Raw genomic sequence first — 22,230 nt, forward strand, 5'->3', positions numbered from 1 at the left:
GTTATATTATCTAAGTTATTTTCTTCTTCCTAATTGCACATTTTACAAAATTTAGAGCAATCAGGTAAGGACAAATAACTAATGACAAATTTTTCTTCAGTGAAATTAATCAAGTAGATCTAGTGGCCTACACAGAAATAAGAAAAAAGACTGAAATCCTAGGGGTCAGTAACTATCATAACTGGTATTAGGAGCTCCAGGATGAGTCCCCAAAACTTAGGAAGATACTGCCCTAATTGTACTTCTGGCATGTTCCACAGTCTTTGTCAGTTTACATTCATCTCCCTCTCATGCCTGTAAGTGCCTTGAGGACAGACCCTGCTTTATTCATCTCTGAATCCCAAAAGCCCGAGACTTCAAACAACCAACTACAGATAAATGGCTTCCCATTGCTTGAGACTTTAGGGAGCTTACTTGAAAATGCATGAAGGTTGAGAAGGCAGCCTGCACTCTGTCTGCACACATACTCTTCACTGCTAAGTAATGGAAGGATCCCAAGATCTTTCTTTCTTAGAAAATTGTTCCTGGAAAAGTGAGCAAGAATACAGCTTCCAGGCATGACTCCAGTTTCTATCAGGTTGATCCAATGTGCATCTTCCTGTGGACACCCAATGTCCAGAGGTGAGAAGGCTTCTTGGAAGAATCAATAACAAATGCTGGGAAAGTCCCAATCTTTGGCACTTGGGCAGAATCCTTAAACCTAAAATGACAAAACCCTCAAGAAAGACGAACATTACAACATTTGGGCTCCTTATCAGGGATTTAATCAAGCTTTTCAGAGTAGATCCATGTCCTGTCTTCATGAAAATTGCCTGCCCAAGAAAAAATTATGCCAAGGATTTTTCCCTTTTCTTCTCCTCCTCCTTCTGCTTCTCTTCTTCTCTGCCTCCTTCTCTGGCTTTTATCACTGCAAAAGTTGATTCTGAGATCATGAACAAGCCTCGTATTTCCAGGCCTGCTACATCCACAGCTATTATCAAATATTTGTGCTTAGGTTAACCACTCTATGTCAAAATAAAATAAGTGCAGTGGACATCCATCATCACAGCTTGAACTTGGGAATTACATGAGGTTGAATTACCCTCTACTTTTGCATGTGGGTCTCTGGCCAAGACAACATAACCTGTATAAATAAGAAAGATCTTCATATGTTTTACTAAATTTTAAACTGGTAATTCTATACCAGTCCTGTATTTCAATTAACTAATTGTTATTCTTTTGTACTTGTGCCTTGAAATGACTTAATCTAAGAAGTTGCAATAATAAAATTAAATAACAATATTTCAACAGAGGACTGCCCATCTATACATATCAACAACCTTTGTTCATAGCCTTGGGGAAAAATAAGGTTCTTTAAACAATCAAAATGATATTATCATAAAATTACCATAAACTCCTCCTTTATTTGTCTGTTCTACCCTGGCTTAGTTGGTATGTTGTCTTTTGTGATTTTTTTTTCAATTAACAGACAACAGTAATCAATGAGACAAGGAAAGAGGGTGCAATTGCAGGCTAAGTAAGGGATACCAAGGGGTCCTCAGGTCCTGGAAATGCTCAAGGGTCTAAAGATGGAAACTCAAGAGCTCAGTGGTCTACAAGACATGAAAGACACCAGGAAAGAGAAGTTAAAACCCAAGGACCTGCAAAATCAACTGATTAAGTAAATTAAAATGTTCACTGAATTTAAAAGGAGTGGAGCTCAACTGACGACTAAATCTTACAAAGGCCTTCAGGGTGATATAGAAATATCAACTGAAGAAAAGTAGTGTGGTTCAATCTAATCCACTTTGAGGCCTATAATGGATTCAGGTTCATTAATTACAGGTATGGATTAACAGGTATTTATATATATATGTATGTTTTGGTTTTAAATGGATTTGAAATATTATGAAGGTAGCTTTAATATTTTGAAAAAATGTTACAAATCAGAGTATGGAACGTTTTTATTTCTAACTTCTGAGTGAGCACTACTTATCCTTGAATTAAAGAAAGACTCGGAATGATCCTCAGCTACAATCGTGTGATCAGATGGATTTCAGTCATTTAAAAATTGAGTAGTTGATGTCTTCATAAGGTGACATAGTACACCAGCAGGTCCTCTGGGCACTTTCAAGTACTCAGGCCTGAAAGCCCTCTTTCCCCACACTGTCCAGTGGGCATAGGAGTTATACCTTGGTGGTTACTGTGTGCAATGGGATCCATATTTACACAGCTGTGGGTTTAGCATCTCATTGTCCACATGCAACAGAACAGCACTTTCACATGTAGAAACAGAAAGAACCCTTGTGCATTATTGGTAGGAATGCAGATTGGTGCAGCCACTTTGAAAAACAGTATGGAAGGCCCTTAAGAAATTAAAAATGGCCCATGGATTCCACTTCTGGGTACATATTCAAAGAAACCCAAAATACTAATTCGAAAGAATATACGCACTCCTATGTTCATTGCAGTGTTATTCACAATAGCCAAGATATAGAAAGAGGCAACCGAAGTGTCCGTCAGTAGACAAGTGGACAAAAAAGTGGTTGTGTATATATATATATGTGTGTGTATATATATATATATACACACACACACACACACACACACACATATATAATCATATATATAATTGAATGATACTGGGCCATAAAAAAGAATGAAATCTTACCATTTTGCAACATGGATGGACCTAGAGGATATTATGCTAAGTGAAATAAGTTAGTAAGAAAAAGGCAAATACCATATGATTTCACTTAAATATGGAATCTAAAGAACAAAATAAACTAATAAAATTGAAACAGACTCATATACACAAAATAGTAGACTGGTGGTTGCCAGAGGGGAGGAGGGCTTGGGGACTTGGTAAAAGAGGTGAAGGGATTAAGAAATACAAATCAGTAGTTACAAAATAGTAACAGGATGTAAAGTACAGCATAGGAACTATAGTAAAAAATATTGTGATAATTATGTATGATGCCAGGTGGGTACTAAAAATATCAGGGCAAATACTTTGTAAAGTATATAATTGTCTAGCCACTATATACCTGAAATTATTGCAATATTATATTGAATATAAACTATAATTAAAAATAAAATTTAAAGTTCTTTAAAAAAATATTTCTAATGCTACAAAGTGAATGTCCTACCTGAACTTCCCCCACACCCCTAATCCCAACAATCTCTCTGAGAACCACCACTTTCAAAAACATCCTAAAGACCAACTTCAGGGGCCTCTGCTGCAATGAGGTCCCTCTCCCCAGAACATTCCACATGTCTCCCCTCTCAGAGGACCAGATTCGGTTTAGTTAAAACTCAGTGTAGTTAAACCTTAGAGTGTGAACTTCCAGGCATCTCTATACTTAACAAAAGCATTCGATGGTTCAACCACCAATTGAACAGAGAAATATGTTAACAATTGAGATGCAGTTAGCAAAATTAAGGTTAAGGGAAATTCTATGAGACAAACAACTTGGTTTCTTCAACAAATACATTTCTAGAGGAAAAAAAAAGAGAGAGATGGAGGTGGGGAAATCTAATTGATTAAAAGAAACATTGTCCAAATGTAATGTGTGAGACTTCTTTTGATCTATGATTCAAACAAACCAATAGTAGAATAATAGAAAGATATTGATGAGACAATTAGAAATATAACCAATGACAGGATATCAAATAATAACGAAGTCATTGTTAATGTTGACATGTGATAATAGATTTATATCGTTACATTTATGAGTTCTTACCTTTTAGAGATTTAACTGGACATCTTTATGAATGAAATTATATGAAGCCTGGGATTTGTTCAAAATGGTAGTACAAGGCATGATAGACCATGTGGGGGTATAATTGAAGGAAGGTTGGCCGTGCTTTGATATTATTGAAGCCAGGTGATGGGTACCTGCAGGTTTTCTTTCCTTATGTGTTTAGAATTTCCCATAATAAAAGTTAAGAAAAAAGCACAAAACTTTGGCCAAGTTTTGCTGGCACAGTCCTGCAAGAACAATTTTTTTTTCTTACCCCCCTCTTAACCTATCAAGCTGGATGCAACTGATGGAGAGGGCTGGTGGCAGGTGTGGGCATGAAGCACGCTGAGAAAGGTCTCAGGGAGTTGGAGTGGCCCCTGATGATGAAACTTGACTACTCTCTACAGAATGCCAAGTTCTGTCTTGAACTCAGATGGAAAACATGAACAACCTCCTTTGCAATGACCCCAGCTTTGAGGTTCCTGTCATTTTATTGCAGGACTAGGTTCCCACACCCTGACTTAATTCGAAACATTCATGCACATATCTTCCTTATTATGAAGAATTAGAGAGATGAATGTTTTAAAAGCAGCCTTTCTCTGTGATTGAGTTGGTGGGGGTGGGGGTGCTGTTTTGCCTGGAATGTGGGCCTTCCGACACATGGGATGCTGGAAGCAGATGCAATTGAACAGGGCTTAGGACTTTGCCCAGTGGTGAGGACATGGTTAGAATATTTACTTTGAAAAGTAGCCTCTGTAAATGGGAAATGATTAATTCACCATGAGGAATTTTATACTCTACAGGGTAATGCCCTCAGGACAGAAAGGACCTCTTTGAGAAAACTAGGTTGAAAAGGTTTCCATTGGTCCCTTTGCTTTCCATACTCAATTGACTGTGCACCTTCATAGAGCAAAGAGGCAGCATGGAGACAGGGTATGGAGAAAGAAAGAAAATCACTTCACCTCTTTGAAAAAGTGGTAACCATCAAAAGACATTATCAAGAAAGTGAAAAGACAATCTACAGAATGCAAAAAAAATATTTGGAAAACATATCTGATAAGGGTTTACATAATATCTGGAATATGTAAAGTACTATTAAAACTCAACAACAAAAAGACAAATAATTCAACTTAAAAAATGAACAAAAGACTTAAATAGGTATCTCTCCAAAGAAGATATACAAATGCCCACAAGCAGATGAAAAAATGCTTGATATTATTAGCCATTAGGGAAATGTAAATCAAAACCACAATGAGATTCCACCTTCCACCAACTAGGCTGACTTTGATTATAACTTTTTTAAAAAATAGAAAATATGTATTGGCAAGCATGTGGACAAATTAGAATTCTCTTACATTGATGATAGAAATGGAAAATGATTATTATTATTCATAATAACCAAAAAGTTAATAATGCAATATACCAAAATCCATTGCACTGTACACTTTAAATGGGTGAATTGTAGCTCAATAAAACTGCAAAAAAAAAAAAAAAAAAGAATGCATGCACACACACACCAGTTGTGACTCCTCCCTCAAGCTGATGGCCACTAAAACTGTGGCCGCAGAAGACAAAGCCATCAATCCCCAGCATTATGTAGCATGACCTCAGCCTTAGGGTGCTGTCTCCAGGCACCCCCACCGTCTGTGTCAGCTAGGAATGACCTGTGTCTGTCCTGCTCATGCTGAAAGACTTTGATGACAGGTGTAGCTTTGTGTCTTCATATCTTCCAACATTTGAGGGGAAAGGGCTCCTCCAGCTTCCACTCAGCCCCATAGCGAAGGATGTGGAAAACACAGTTTGTGACTCTCTCAGAGAACTGGGACAATTAAGAAGCCATTGTCTTGTTCTTAAACAAGATTCAGCAACTGGTGACAACAGATACCTCTACAAAATAGTGATTTTAGAAAAGGGTGAGGCCCTGGTCCTCCTGGGGCAGTGCAGACTGAGCCAGGGGAAAGCCGGAAGCCCCACTGTGAAAGAGACTGTCGTTGCCTTCCCCTCAGTGAAGCACAGTCATGTCATATCCAAAACTCTAGCTGCCAACCTCCTGCCTTCTCTCCATCTTCAGTTATACTATCCTGGCTGCTCCTCCCTGAACTGGCATTTTGTCTTCTCTGCCTCAGCACTATGCAGGAGCTTTTCCACCTGGAATCATCTGCCTCCTTCTACCCTGGCTAAGTCCTACTTTGTGTCAGAGTCTCAGTCCACTGTTGCCTCATCTTTGAAACCATTCCATATCTTACACAGAACTTGTATTGTCCTCATCTATCTCTCTTTGATTAATAAAGTAGCTTAGGAAAAAGTACGTGTTTATCTCTGTATCCCCCTTGTTTGGCATGGGGGCTGGCACATATGGGTAAGCTCTCATGTTTGTTGAATGAATGAGTAAACAAAAGAATGAATGGCATGGCCTCTGCATTAATAACCCAGGAACAAACTCACATTGAAGATGGGAAGGGGGTATTTGCACATCCCCATGGACAGAGATATAAGTAGGCCCTGAAGCTGGGTAGCTAGAAGAACTTGAATGAATACCATCTATATTCCTATAGATTTAGTATTTCCCCAAGTGGGCTCACAACCCTCTCAAGACAGTACAAGGGTATGTTTTTCCCCAAGTTTCAGATGAAAAAGGTCACTTGTCCAAGACACTGAAAATGATTGTTCATAAGTAACCACTGGTCAGTCTTGGTCATGCCCACCTCTGCCTCCTACTTTGGAGATTACAGCTACTCCAGGAGACTCAGGAAGGATTCCCTCCTTCACTGTGTGTGTGGGGGTGTGTGTGTGCGTGTGCTGGAGGCTGGGGACAGCGGGGGGGCACTGGCGCAGTGTCAAGGGAGAGGGTTTCTTATTCCCTTTCCTCCATTATCACACCAGCCTCTAGAAATTGCTTAATCTGTGATATGAGTCAAAACCCAAAAAATAAATCTAATTTTCTATTTTATGAATATTACTTTTTTATGAGGAAGGCAATACCAGTTGTTGTGGTCCCATTTTTCATCTGAAATAATGTAGAAATCATTTTTCATAGCATATGAAGTTTATATCAAAAGGTCTCCCATCCAAATCAAAGAAGCTTAATAATAGTGGTGGGTCAACACTAATTCCTACTGAATATTTTTATTCAAATCTACATTTTCCTCTAAGATTTCCAAATGCATGTTGGAGTCGTTGGCTAACTTCAATTTGTGCCCCTTTGTGCTAGTATGGAAACTACAATCAACTGAACATTTACTGTTTTCTTTTTAGTAAATGACTATGTGCTGGAGATTTTCTTTACTGCATAATAAAACCAACATAAAATAAATTTGCTCCAGCGTTTCTTCACTCTTTAAAACTACCATACCTCCTTTGCTCGTGATAGTGTTTTGTTGGCATCCTGCCCAGGCCTTAACTAAGTTATCAGTCGGGTGATGGCAGCAGCCTTCAGCCTCTGAGCTTGTGCTGAGCCTGAGTGTCCTGCTCTCTGCCCATCGGGGGGTCTCCACAGCATGGGAGGGGACTGTGATAGCTTTGTACCCCAAGGGGCTTAGCCACTGTGGACATTGCTTTTATAGACTCTGGTGGTTTCTGACCCTATGTTTTTATTACATTCCTTTGCAATTCTAGCAGCTGTTTTTGTCAAGAGTCTTAATAAAGTTTGAACTGCTAAATGAACTTTATGGAAATTGGTCACAGAAGAAGCCTTTTAGAAAACCAGAGGCTAAATTGCCCCATGGCTACCTTTCACAGTAACTGTAGTGACAAAATAAACCTGACAGCATGGGTGAATAAGGATGACTTTGCAACTCATTTCTTACTAGATTTCTGAGAGACTACCCTCCCACCTACAGTGTTTCTATTTACCATAATTTATTAAAAATGTTTGGCTTCATGGCCCAAATTATGAAGGTGGTTTAAGGACATTTATCTTTTAAGAGAAGCAACTCAAGTTTGTTTTTTTTGTTTGGGTTTTTTTTTTTTCATGTTGAAAAAGTAAATCAGAGATTTACTAGGGCTCTTTGGTCTATATAAGAAAACTAACGTATCCAAGACACTATTAACTTATCTCTGTTATTGTTCAATTATACTAAAAATCATTCCACGTTGTTAAGCATATTAATTTTGGCCACAAAGTTACCTTGATTCAACAGTATCTACATGAACCAGTAAAAAACTCTAAACTTGCTCTAGACCTGACTGGAATACAGTGGTTTATCCTCCACTTCACATGCCAGTGTTAGGAAGACAAAGTTACAACAGACCAAAACCAACCACTCATTTGTTTAGGGTGTGACTTCATACATTTCCATGAATAAAACAGACTCTAAAAGCAGTAAAACCAAGTGTCTCGGTAGCCTTAGCCAGGTACCTGAGTACCCACCTTCCAATCGGTCCTTTTATTAAATATCTCTGAAAATTGATTTTGCCACCAAAACTGAGAAGTTCAGAAACAGAATAAGTTATTTGCAACACTCTAGCTAGTTGAAATAAAATATTTATTTATAGACAAGTCACCTTAAACTTATAAAGTATAAAGTTAAGAACTTGAACTAGATGATCTTGAAAGTTCCTCACACTTCTAACACCATGATGTCTAAGACGAGGTGAGAATTCTACGCTGAGCTGACAGGTGGAACAAAGCAAAGCTCACACTGGATAGAAGGCACTGCTAACAGGGCACTTGCACTGTGGAAAAGACACTTCACAGTTCCAGGTGGGCTGCAACAAGAAACACTTGACACTAAAGTCCATCCCTCAAGTCCCAAGCAAACTGAACCTCACAAAGCCTGCAGTTACAGTGGGCACACAAACCCAGTTTCCTTTTTAGTTTTTTGAGAACTGCATCTAATTTTAATTTTTTAATTGTCATAATCTATTCCAATGCAAATAAGAGGGGAAATATAATCACAGTAAAGGGACTTAGTGCTTTGCAATGATATCATAATGAAATACTCCCTTAAGATTATTTAGAGATCTGTTTTTATTTACCATCTAAAGTCAGAAGATACTTCTTTATATCATTCTTGCTTTAAAAAAAAGGCTCAATTCCAATCATTCACTTGCATCCTGATATTTAATGCCTGTGCTTTAAATGGCAACAGAATATGCCTCTAATTGGAATGACTTTTAACTGGCCTGGTCTTCCTGTCCACGTCACAAAGGCACACATTTCCCTGTATTGAACAGTGGAGGGTGCTGTTGTATTTGATGTGTTTCCACAGTGCTAGCTCTCAGGAAATTTTTTCTAAGGGAAAGGGACTCTTTCCCATAGTAATACAAACATGATGTATGATAATGAAAATAATAACTACACCAACATATTTTCCCAAGAAGTTTTTTTTTTTTGCAGTGTGAATGTAGTGCTCTTAGTTATAAGATACATAGATAAATGAATAGACTTTAGAAAAAGGTAGAAGGCATTGAAAAATACTTTCAAGATGAACATGGGCTTCCCAGACTTTGTAAATTGACAATTTTTGACTATTATATACTAGGAGTTTCATTGTACATTGTTGTTCAGTAGTATACAGATAACATAACAGCAATAAAATATAGTGAATAGTAAGATTAACATCTGGCCACAATCAGCCTGGTGTCATACATAATGCTCCCTGACTGAGTTTCACAAGACCTGAGCCTGGCAAGAATGATAGAAAGACACACTATTAAAGCAAGTTGTGACAGTTAAATATTATTTTCAACCACTGCTAGGCATTCCACCATTCCCCTCCCCAGAGCCTGAACTCCAAAGACTCAATTTTATACTTGCCTTTTTTTCACAGTAAACTTTTGCTTCTACATGACAATACCTTTTGTGTAGTTTCTCACTAATCAGTTTTACTTAAGTAACTTAATATATCAATTTCACAAGCATAAGCATGCTTACAGCATGCTCAAAAGACTCCAGAACTACGAGCAAGGAAACCTGGCTTTTAGTTTAAGCAATTTTCATAAACCCTTAGGAGGTTTGCCAGATAAAATACAGGACATGCAGGAAGTTTGAATTTCAGATAAACAACAAATAACTTTTTTATTTTAAGTACATCTCATGCAGTATTTAAGATGTGCTCATGCTAAAAAATTATGTATTGTTTATCTTAAATTCAAATTTAACTGTGTTTTCTCTGATTTTATTTGTTTAATCTGACAACACTTACTCCTGATACTGGGGGTCCTAAATTGAAAATGACTGTACTACTTGTATAGGGTCACTGTGAAACTTCAGCTTTAGAATCTTATTTGTCTATTTGCATGAAAACATAAAGAAAAGTCTATGAACTTACAAACATTGAAAAACTTGCCAGGTCTACAGCTTTTGGAGAAGATATGAGATAGGCCTTCTTTCCTCTCGTTACCTATTTGGCTGCCAAAAGCCAAATGGAGATAATTGGGCTGACTTGGTATTCTGTTTGATGGAAAACTCCACTTAGGAAATAATGTTTCTGTGAAGTCAGGCTGACAGCTAACAGCAGGATTCAGCCCAAGGCCCACTGAATTAGAATCAAAGACTTTGCTGCTCCTCTGCCAAACCTGGGTCAGAACAACCAGCCCACCCAGTGTAATCCTTGGCTTGGCATCTGTTACTCATTAAGTTTGCTTCCATCTTGGTCATCTGAGCAGAATATCTAGTTCTAGCTGCTTCCTGGTTTTTTTCCAGGAACAAAACTAAGCAGGTGTTATGGAATGCTGAGCAAATGGGGGTGCCTACATTGGAAAGGGATAACAAGCCAGGCTGTTATGGGGAAGCTCCATAAAGCTTTCAGACAATGGGAAGCAAAATGCATCCCGCTCTATCAGCTGCTGACCATCACTACTGCTGTAGAAACCCACTTAATACCAAAGAAGAAGTAACTAGGGGCTTAGCCGAGTGAAACCTCCTGCAGCTGCAACTGCTCAGCAGCAGGAGTGAAGCACAAATTGAAGAGCTAGGGTCCACTGTGTAATGATGATTTTTGTAACATCATCACTGATGAGTTTAGAACTGCGAGATAGAGTGAAATGAATGTCCATAAGTGAGTCTTGATAAGTAAACTGTTGCTCTAAAAGTGAACTGTTTGTCCAGGTAAACAGATTATTTTCTTCGATAATTTGATCATAACAATTTCCCAAGGTAAAGAGTGAAGTTAATTTTTTATTCACAGCTTATCTTTCCTGAGTATATTTTGCTGGTACAAACAGCCAAATCGTGTTGACATAGGCCATCTCAGATCAGTCGTCACACAGCAACTTTTAGTTTGTATTGAGCCCTGATATATAATCAATCATTAATGAGCACTTACTATGTGTCAAGTACTTCCTATATGTTTTTGTATATGAAAGTAGGTGTTGGTATCCCTGTTTATTGACAAGAAAACAGGGCAAAAACCTATTAAGTAATTTGCAAAATCCTTCTGGGCTGATCATTATCTGAAAGGAAAAGATATCAAAGCAGTTTCTAAAAATTTATTTTTAGAGAGAGGGGAAAGGGGGTAGAAAGAGAGGGAGAGAAACATCAATTGGTTGCATCTCATGCTGTGCCCCAACTGGCGACTGAACCTGCAACCCAGGCATGCCCTGGCTGGAAATCAAACAGGCGACCTTTCACTTTGCAGGACAACACCCAACCAACTGAACCACATTGGTCAGGACTCAAAACAATTTTTATCTGACTTAAACAGAAACTGAGGCAAGTGTAAAGATTTTGGCCAAAGTCTGCATCCATCCAGAATAATTCCTTGATACTGTTGAAAAGGTGAAGTTCATTTCCACTGACCTCTATCTAGAATTTTTCCTTTCTGAAGCCCCATCAGATTAAGAAAATCACAGTACCCACTGGAGGGAAGTTTACAATCTGATCCATTCCTCTGACACGCTAACTCAATGTGTACTCTACCAACTTGCAAGATGAATACCACTGATGCCTTAAAACCCAGCACCTCAAACTCAGCTCTGTGCTCACATCATGTCTTCTCCCCAGCGTGAACTTCACTGGGGTATGAGAAACGATCAGGTTACTTTCCTAAGGAATTCAATGGCCTGAATGTTGTTGCAACTTTTCTTTCTTAGGATAATCCCTCAAAAACATGGCCTAAATCATGATAACACTAAGTCCCAAATTTTTGAAGTAGGACATGAAATTATATCTCAATGACTTCCCCTGACCCACAAGAAAAATGCAAAGCTAGCCTTACTTGGTTTATCTTTGTGTTAATCATGACAAAAGAGTATGTTTAAAACACTGAGCAGAATAATGCCATTTTTCAACCTTTTCCTCACAATGTCACATGTCTCTTGAACTAGAGTATTTGTTTAAATCATCAACTCCAGTGACCTTGCTCTCTATATTTATTATGCTTTGGATAAAATAATATTGTAGGAGTTCCTATTTTTTAAATTCCATGCTACTATAAAGTATACACTACATCTATCACTATTTTACCAATCTGTTCATGACTTTGAAATCATAAATAGGTTAGTTTTCAAACCTTCCCTTTCTGAGAAAAATAAGATAAACTCTTTTTAATTTGCCTTGGAATGTGCTAGTTTCTTCATTTTAGATATACAGCTCAGACTTAAGTTTTCATTTTAATAGAATTTTCTGTTTTTCTTATGTCTCTCCTGGACAATCCTTTCTCAGAAACAGAACTGCTTTTGGGCAAATGCTGACACCACAAAATTAAAAGGGGATATAATTCTCTAAACACAAAAGGGAAGATTTTCCTCAGCTCTTAACCATAACAGCAGGGGTGGGGGGGGAATAAAGAGCTTTAATAATATCCTTTGGCATGATATTTTTATAATAAAGGTGACGACTTCAATTTTTACTAATTAAACTATACATCTGTTATTGTGTTAGGCCAAATAATGCCTAGAATAAAGGAGCTAGGATATGCCATCTTTCATTTTCTAAAATATTATGTTGGTTTTATCCATTTTAATGAGAGTAAACTCTATTTGCATAGCTAATATACCAAAGTAAATACAGATGTGATATATATTTATAAACTATTAGTAAAATAGTAAATTAGTTGAAATAAAAAGTTATATTTTGCCCATCACAATTGGCAAACAGTAAGAATAATTGACTTACTGTAGTACTTTCTTATCCAAGATTTCAATTACCTATGGACAACTGCAGTCAGGAAATATAAAAAAGAAAATTCCAGAAATAACTTATAAATTTCAAATTGCACACTGTTCTGAGTAGCATGATTAAATCTCTTAACCTATGCTCCATCCAGCCCAGGACATGAATCAGCCCTTTGTCCAGTGTATTCACGCTATAGACGCTACTTGACCATTCATCACTTAACAGATATCTAGGTTATCACATCACTTATCAGAATGAGAGAGAGAGAGAGATAGACCACAATCACATAACTTTTATTATAGTATATTGCTGTTCTATTTTATTATTAGCTATTGTTGTAAATCTCTTACTATGCCTAATTTATGAATTACATTTGATCGTGTGTGTGTGTGTGTGTGTGTGTGTGTGTGTATGAAAAACACAGTATACTAGGGTTCGGTATTATCTGCAGTTTCAGGCAGCCACTGGGGGTCTGGAAATATATCCCCAGCAGATAAGCGGGGACTACTATTATTTCTACCTGTCCATCTTATAGGATATCTTTATGAGCAAATGGTGTCATAGACTTTGGAGCTAAGTAGAGTTACAAATAGCAAATTATCAAAAGGTGACAATATTTTTGTTTCTCGGCCTTTTCTTTTAATTGTAATCTCTCTAAAGGGTATTTTCAGACATTTTCTCCTAATTAACCCCCATTAAATTTTAAGCACATGTATATAGTGTTTATAGATTGTATGATATGTATATATCTGTGACATACATAAAAAGAGGAAAAAAATTTGCACCTCCCCCAATAACCAATTTTCATTTATTTGGAGGTAATATTATCCCTGTTGATTTTTAGGGTTTTTTAAAATTTAGAGAAATATAGCAGCCCTCAAGTTCCCACTTGGAAAGAAGAAAATATATTAGAATTTATAGGGAAAAAAAGACATAACATTGAGTAACAGTGATTGTGAATCACTGTGCATTTGTATAGACAATCCCATTTCTTTGATTAAGCTGCAGTAAGCAAACCAACAGCCTAATTTTCACAATCCATACATGAGTTAATGAATATTCCTTAAAAAACCAACTTGCCAAAGTTTAAATTACAGTTTTAAAGTGTCCCTGAAGGAATGGAGATTCGTCTTGTGGCAATCAGCTTCTGCTTTGAATTTAATTATTTCAACCACTTTAAGGTTAAATATTGGTTCCCAATAAAAGATAGACATGTTTTTAATTTTTCAAACCGGTAACCTCCTCCATTCATTTGACTCTCCAGTCAGCCTTGAACCTCAGACACTACTTACTTTAAGAGTTCTCTTTAACATCCGTGATGCAGTAGGAACCCTTGCAGCTTTGGCAAGCACATGGTTCACTGAAAAGCAGCTTTGCACTAGCACACCATTTATTTCTGAAATGCTGGCAAAATTGAACAAGGCTCTAACTCCACAAGGGGCCACATTTTTCTTCTGGAAAACTGTCAACACTGGTAAAACAGCTGTGTGCAAATTAAGAGAAATTAGCTATTGAGTCAAATTTCCGTAGTTCAGAGATGATATTTATTGACATAAACATATTCTAAAGTAATGAAAAGTAATGTTTCCAAAATGACATCCAGGGACACTGATGATAGCATATCTGTGATCTATTACCTGTCTGAGAATGAAGCGGGGAAAGCACATCATTTCTGTTTGGCTCTTCCCTCTCTTGTTAATGAGGATATGGGTTTTAGCAATTAAACAGTGGGAGAGAGGTCAGCACGGATGGTGGTGTGAGGATAAATCGTGGCCACCAAAAAGGGGACTGATGTCTAACATTATTCCAGAGGTTTGCCTTTCTAAGCTCACAGGATAGCCTCTACCTTTTCTGTGATTTAATGGCTGCAAAGAGTATGGATATTGTGAGAGACAATTTTGAGGGCATAAGTTTTGTAAGTCTGGAAAAAATCAGTGGAAGAAGGCTCTTTTAGCTAGGAAAGAAAGTAGATCTTCCCGAAATTTGTATTCATTCTTCCAGATGTTAAACTTAGTTACTGTCTATGGAAAAAGGGGGGCTTGCTTTGCATTAAGAGATGAGTTGCAGAGGAAGGGTATAGAAATAAGACAAAGACAATAGAAAAGATTAAAGGCTTAGAACTAGATTGAATGTAAAAGTATATAGCAAGAGATATTAAAACATAGTCAGAACAATCAGAGCATCTTGGGGGTAAATTGTTTGTTTAAATCAGCATTTCCCAAAGTATATTCCCTGGACCACAAGTGAACTATGTTTAGAAATTTTATTCATCTCTCACTTGCTGTTTAACAATTCCTATATTAAATTCTTTAAGAAGTTCCACAATATGAGGTATTTTACTGTTCTTTGAAATAGACTTCATGGTAAATGTTGTAAGCTGGCTTGCACCAGCTCATGAGAGCCGATTCTTAAATTTTCAGGAATTTGTAAATAGGTGTTTTAAAAGAGCCATTGTTAATAAATAAATTATATACACTTAAAATTAAATACATTATATTAAAAAGAAAATAAGCCCATCCTGTTAGTTTTTTTATTTGTTATTACATGTTTTTAGTTTTCTCTCTCCATTTGTTTCAAGGGTGTTCATGATTGCTTTTTCAAGCATTTTAATAATGGCTTTTCTAATATCTGTCATGTATTTCCAGCATCTGGGTGTCATCTCATTAGTGTCTGTTGATTGCTTTTTGATATCAGAGTTGAGATTTTTCTAATTATTTCTATGCCATGTAACTTTGGGTTGTATTTGAGACATTTTGACTATTATGTTGTGAGATTCTGGGTCTTGTTTAAATATATGGAAAATGTTAGTATTTTTGTTTTAGCAGGCAATCAACCTCAGTAAGCTCAAGCTGCAAATTCTAACCAACCATCTTTAGTCTGTGATTTTAAGGTCAGCTCAATTTTTTAAATCTTTGTAATGCTATTTGGACCTGCCCCTTATATGTGCTACACAGTGACTAGTCTGGCACCTAGATGGTAATCTATCTGTTACTTCAGGTACCAAAGTCCTTTATGTGCTAATTAGAATTGGACGCTGAATTGTGCAGCTGGGAGTAAGCCCAGGATTTCATAAACAGCTTTATGAAGTCGTTTTTCCAAACTCCTGTCACTTTGTGCCCTTGTGGGTATTGCCCTCTTCCTAGGGCCCACTTTTTTGTTGTCCATTCAGAAAGCTGGGACTTTAGTTCTTTGCTCTGCTGAACCCCTCTGCAGCTACACCCACATCTCAGACAGGTAGTGAAAGCACTGAAGGGAAAAGGTTATCATCTTGCTGTCAACTCAGTGACACTTTAAATTCTGGTCTTTTTATCCAGTCCACCTTCCACTACCTACTCTCAGGGCTCTGGGGTAGCTGCTCCACACACTCTGTCCAGGCCCTACAGCCACATTTGGCAGGAGAGGCATCCGCAGTTCATCAGGACCCTCCCTGTGCTCTGCCCACGCACCTGCATTCTGTCCTCTGAGAGAAGCCCCCATTAATTCCTTGTTTCTCTTCAAGAGAAATATCAGGGTATTTTTTTAATGATTCTTTATAACATTATTTCCAGAGTCCTCTTCCTCTAACTCACTTTCCTCTATGTTTTTCCAAATGTGTTAATATCTTCCTTAAAGTCTGTTGCCCATAATATGGAACTCGTACCTCCCTTGATCTGGATACTATAAATGTATTTTTGCAGTTTAAGGGCGTTATCTTTTTCAGTAACTGCATTTCTTATTTCTCAGACTAAATTTTGAAATCCCAGGTGACTGTGTATGTATAATGTCAGTTCTTTACCACACTGTTGCCATTGGTCCATTTTATCCAAATGCAGAAATTTAGAACTGTTAATATTATAGTTTACCTTATTGGCTCTAGTTTGTCCTTCTTGCCTATTGGAGTATTTTGGAATTTTAATCCATCTTAGTCTTATATAGAGAGACTAGAAATGAGTTTTATTATGTTCTGAGAAGCCTGTAAAGTGCAAAGACTTTCAGAAGTTAAAGTACACCTCTGAATTGTGAATTCAATTGGAAATGTCCTTTCACCAGCACATCTCTGTGTGTTAAGCGTGTAAGTATATTCTTGATATCAGAGCAGATGGATACCCTACCATGACTGAGTGTTCTAGCCAACCTATTCTAGAGGACTCTGAATTTTAGAAATGGCAGGATAAATTTTCCACACACAATGTATGAGTTAAATTGATGCTGAGAGAAACATGAAAAGAGAAGGGGTGGGGAGAGAAATCATAAAGGGAGATGAAGAAGGGGAAAGGGGAAAAAGAAGGAGGCAAAACTAGGCCCAGAAGGAAGGAAGCTTTTAGTCTAAAAGAGCCCATCTCTGTTGACATTAGGCCTGTGCTCTCTGTGGGTCCTCATCTGCTATACTCACTCTGACAAAGGCTGGAATGAGAACACACAGACATACAGCATAATAAATATTGTCTTATCATGTTAACATATCTTTGGAAAGAGCTCCAAAAATCCCACTGACAGAGATAGTGAACTGGACATAACAGTGTTTTTTCCAGAATACACATTTATGGTCTAGAAGAGAAATATATGGTCCAACAAACCAGAATCCAGTAAAAGAGAAAAGTGAATCCTGGAGAGAACTGAGGAAAATATTTTTATGGAAAATTTCATACATATTCTAAAACAGAATAATGTAATAAACCTCCATGTGCCCAACATGCAGCTTCAATTATAATTAGCTGAGGACCAAGCTGGTTTCACCTACAGCCTCACACTCTGGATTGTTTTGAAGCAAATTCCAGACCTTACACCATTTCCATCATAATTCTTCAATATGTAGAGAGAAGGCATTTATACCAGGATAAATCCTGCAGAGAAAATCTGCATACAAACTCCAAAGAAAAATAAAACTTGAGAACAAAAGTAAAGACTCCAAAGAAAAAGATGAAGAGCCAAGTGGGGAAGTGGGGAAGGAATTCATTCCTAGGAATTATTCTCAGATTTTGATAATGTTTTACATTTTAAATAAGAGAAGATTCCATTATCACTTCTTTCTTCTAATCAAAATGACAGTCAAAATCAATTAAGTGGAGAAACAAAACTGATATTCTTGGGGAGGGTTAAACTCCATATGGTTAAACATAAAAGAAACATATTTGAGCTGCATTGGTCCATGGTGACAACACTTTTTAAAATATATGGGCCGTAACCATATTTTTAAAGTTTATATTTATTTTGCTTCGTTCCATGAGATGTAAACTGGGATATTCAGTTATAAAACAGCATTTTATTGCTTCTGAGTAATTCCCCAAGAGAAGAAAATAACATTTCTTTTCCCCCAAAAAGTGATAAATGTTTAATGAAACTTTTTGAGACCTTTCCCCTTAAAGGTTAAGCATGGCTTTTTAGAATATTTTCATATGCATCTGATTTCTTCTACCTGAATTTAGCTAATGAACCAGAATCCAGGTATGAGTAAGAGAAAAAGAGACAAACACTTGTGCCTCTAAAAACAGGACTTACTCTTCAGAACAGGGAATTGTCCTGTCAAATGAGAGTTCTGTCATTAAGAAAGACCACAGATTGCTAGGGAAAAATACCCTCTCGGAAACTATGAATAAGGGTTCAGAATGTTAAATTTAGCTCAAATTGATAGCTGCTTGAAAGAAAAAGTACAAATATTTCACACTCACACACACAAAAACACACTTACACACACACTCCTAAAGGGATTTTTAGGTATCAGGTACCTTTTAACCCAACTAGTTCCAGAGAAGTATAAACAAACCAGAAAGTGTCTTAGAATAAACAAAGATTTCTAAGCAGAAGAAGAAAAATCCTGACAAGGTCAAATTAGGACCTCCCCAAGATTAAACCTTTCTTAAGTAGTTCTAAAGCCGGTAACCTACATAGTTTTGCACACCCACTAGCACTCATCCACTATCATATCACATTCATGAAGTGTGGCTGATAAAAACTGTAACTGTGAATACCTGCGTCGCAAATATGCACTCCACTCAAAGTGCAGCCTTTTTCTCTCATTTCTCCCCTCTTCTGGTGTTATTTGCTGCCTTGTTTTTATATCTCTGGTTTCCATTAAGTAAAAGTCAGGAGTATAAGACTGTAAATCTCTTCGTGTTCTACTTGGCTCCAGGGCAGCCAGTCCACATCCCCTACCTCAGGACCTCAACTGCCAAAGCCCACCATTGCAGCCCCAGGTGACAGGCGACCAGGAAGGGGAGGGAAAAGAGACTTTCTTGCCTAGGGCCTGTTAACCAGAGTATACTTTCTCTTTCTCCGGTTTGTTTTCTCAGCTGGTGGCATGTGCTCTGCTCCAATACTGCTAGGTCTAGTAGAAAACAGCTTCCTCCGAGATCTAACGGTCCATTTTAAAGAAGTGGTTTGGAGCTAAGAAGAAGGGAGCTCAGTTAGAGCTCTGTGCCCAGCTCTCCCTGTTTTTCTTAGTACATGGAAATGTGAGCTGTGTAAACAGTTCATATTTCACATTCCACCTGTAGCAAAATCAGCCAAAGCAGACAAGGGAGACTCTTTGTACCTTTCTCCACCTCAATTACTGTATTAGTATCTTCCCACCACTCTTTTTATTCCCTCATCACCCTGTTTTTCTACTAAACACACACACTTACCACTGTCCATATCCCAAGGGAAAAATATGACTTTTCCCAAAATATTTTATCCTTACAATGTCCTATGACTCACCAACTTCTCCACCCAGAGGCCCCCGCTCTACATAGCAATTAGAATGCTTTTTACCCATCATCTCTTAAGCAGGGGTTTTATTCCTTTTTTTCTCTCTAACTGAACATCAGGGAAAGCTGGACCCTAAGAACTCAACTACCAGCTCTCAGTTGGGAGCAGAAGAGGAGAGAATCCTTAGAAGTAACCCACCTCCTTTCAATGGGTCTCCTACAGATGACTCCTTTCATCTCAGCTTGAAGACAGTCCTAGGGCTTTGGTTGGCAAAGAACTCCCTGCCTGTCACATAATACACTCAACCAGTTCTTTTTCATCGACAAGAGGGGAATCAATTTGGAGGGAAAATAAATGAATGATTAGAAATGACACATATCAGCATCTGCAAAGCCGTTCATTACAGAAGGTACTGAAGAGTCAGTTCCACCTGGATGCAAGGTCCCCAAGCTGGAATTTATACTTGCACCTACACAGAGGTAAGAGCTCAATGGCCTTCAGGGACGCCTAGTGGTGAGGTTAAACCCAACCATTAACCAACAGCCTTGGCCAGAGGAAAGGTAGAGGGTGTCAGCAATGCTGAATTCTAATTCCAAGTGACCTCCTTCTGGATGGGAAATGGGAAAGGAGGAAGGGAAAGCTTTCTTGTGCTTTACATTCTTAAGGTTCAATGAAAGCTTTCAAGGTAAGAAAGAAGAAAAGAGGGAATGAGGGGAAAAGAGAAGAGATGATGGAAAAATGGAGGACAGGATGACTTCCCTTGGGACTGTTAGACTGGTCTCACATGCAGCCATAACACCAGCTTCTAATTTCAAGTTGTCAAGATTCATCTCCCAAAAAAGTAAGAGCTGAAAAGAACGTGTAATCTTCTTGAAAGGGACCCCACAGTATCTCCAGATGTTTTGGTTTATTCTGTGGGGAAGGGAAAAGGCCTAGATTGAGAGAAGCAAATATGTTCATTCCCCAAAAGGAGGAAGGTCACCAAGTGGGAACAGTGTATTCGCCTTTGGAAGTATTACATTTCAGCAGAAGAAGCCAGAAATAAGATATCATTTGTTAACTTTGCTAATCCATTAAGTATACGTTGGACAACTGAGCTATTATTTGGAACTCTTTGCTACGTGTCTTCTAACAAGGAAACAATGTCCTGCTGAGTTTAGGTGTGGTGTGTGCTAAAACTACATAAAACTTTCAGCAGCTTTATATGAAGTTGATTTTTATTTTAGGGAACAACACATGCTGAATCAGTAGAAGATAGCAAAACCATGGCTTTCCAAACTGTGTAGATGTAGTTGTGAACAAAAAACCATCTCTGTCTTTGTGTCCTTTCATGCTGTGAATTCTGAACAACCTCACTGTCCTTAGTAAGCATTTCAAAGCTTTCTCTTTGATTATTTGTGTCCCTTAAAATATAGCTATAAATATTTTTGTTAGTAACATCTAAAAGGGCATGACAACTGAGGCAAATATCAAACTGGTGATACTATCGACCATCAGGGGAGCTGGCCCCTACCTAGCACTGCTGCATTCTTTGTCACTTTATCTGTCAATCATCAGTCCTTGATTATATTATAAAAACAGTACAGTAATGGGAGGCTTTGGAGGAGAATAATCTGCACAGAATTTCTAGGTCATCTCCTCTGCTCCAATCCAATCTTCCCATAAGTAAATTAATTACCATATAGTAAATTCTGTTATATTCCATGGAATCTCCTGCTTTGTTTATTGGCCTTAAGATATTTGCTCATTATGGTGGCATAATACTCTTGTCCACCCCCCTACCCCGCCACACTGGACATATACCCTCATCAGAAAATGTGTGGCTAGTAAATTCCCCAATAGTTTAAATGGTTTATGATGATTTTTTATTAAATTAACTAAAGAATATAGAATTTGTATTTTGTGTGTGTGTTGTTGGTTTTCTTCCAAATGAGAAACCTCAGAATCATAGACTTTTTGAGTTAAAAGGAGTGTTTTTGTTCCAGCTTCTAATTCTACTGATAGAAAATTGAGGCCTAAGGAGGAGAGTCAGTGGATACCTGAGTACACATGTTAATTTGATGACAAAGCCAGGACTAGGAACATGGATGATATTCAGTGAGACCAGGCACCACAAGTGAGAACACAGAGATGAATACAGAGCCAGTATGACTGTCCTGGCACATGCTAGTAAAATACTCTGGTCACCTGGCCACTTCAGTGCTCTATTCATTGTCTGCAACTCTTCTTGGCTTTTGGTTTAGAACAGTAGCTCTTTCTTTTCTCCAAACACACCTTTAATTGTTAGTCTGAGCAATGTTGAAGGGTGAAGGGCAGAGGGGTGAAAGCCAGAATTCTATGCCAGGTATGGTGTGGAATAAGAAGGATGCATGAGATGATGCAGTTCCCGGAAACCTGACCCCTCAATACCATGTTCTGTGTGACTGACAAGTGATTCACACAGACTTGTTAGAACTGGCTGGTTGCATCCTCCTTCCTCATTCCCATGACACAGAACAGGGCCTGGCAGGTAAGACAGAGGGCAAACTGAAAATACAGGTTGAAAGTCTCCTTTGATGCTCATTCCCCTGACGACCTGTCCTAGGAAGTGTGTGGCTGACAAGAGAGACAAACTGACAGCTGAAATGAATCAGAAGTTAAACCACAATCAAGAGAGAGGGATGACCCAGAATACCATGGTCTTGTTACCAACTTAGAGCACTGCCCTGAATCTGTGGAGTAAGCAACTCTTCCTCACATAGGATTTATAGTGTATAAATATTTTAGCCTGGCCAGCATTCCTTC

The sequence above is a fragment of the Pteronotus mesoamericanus genome, unplaced genomic scaffold (assembly GCF_021234165.1).
Source record: "Pteronotus mesoamericanus isolate MK-2021 breed Mesoamerican mustached bat unplaced genomic scaffold, CSHL_Meso_final scaffold_31, whole genome shotgun sequence".
In the NCBI taxonomy this organism is placed as follows: domain Eukaryota; kingdom Metazoa; phylum Chordata; class Mammalia; order Chiroptera; family Mormoopidae; genus Pteronotus; species Pteronotus mesoamericanus.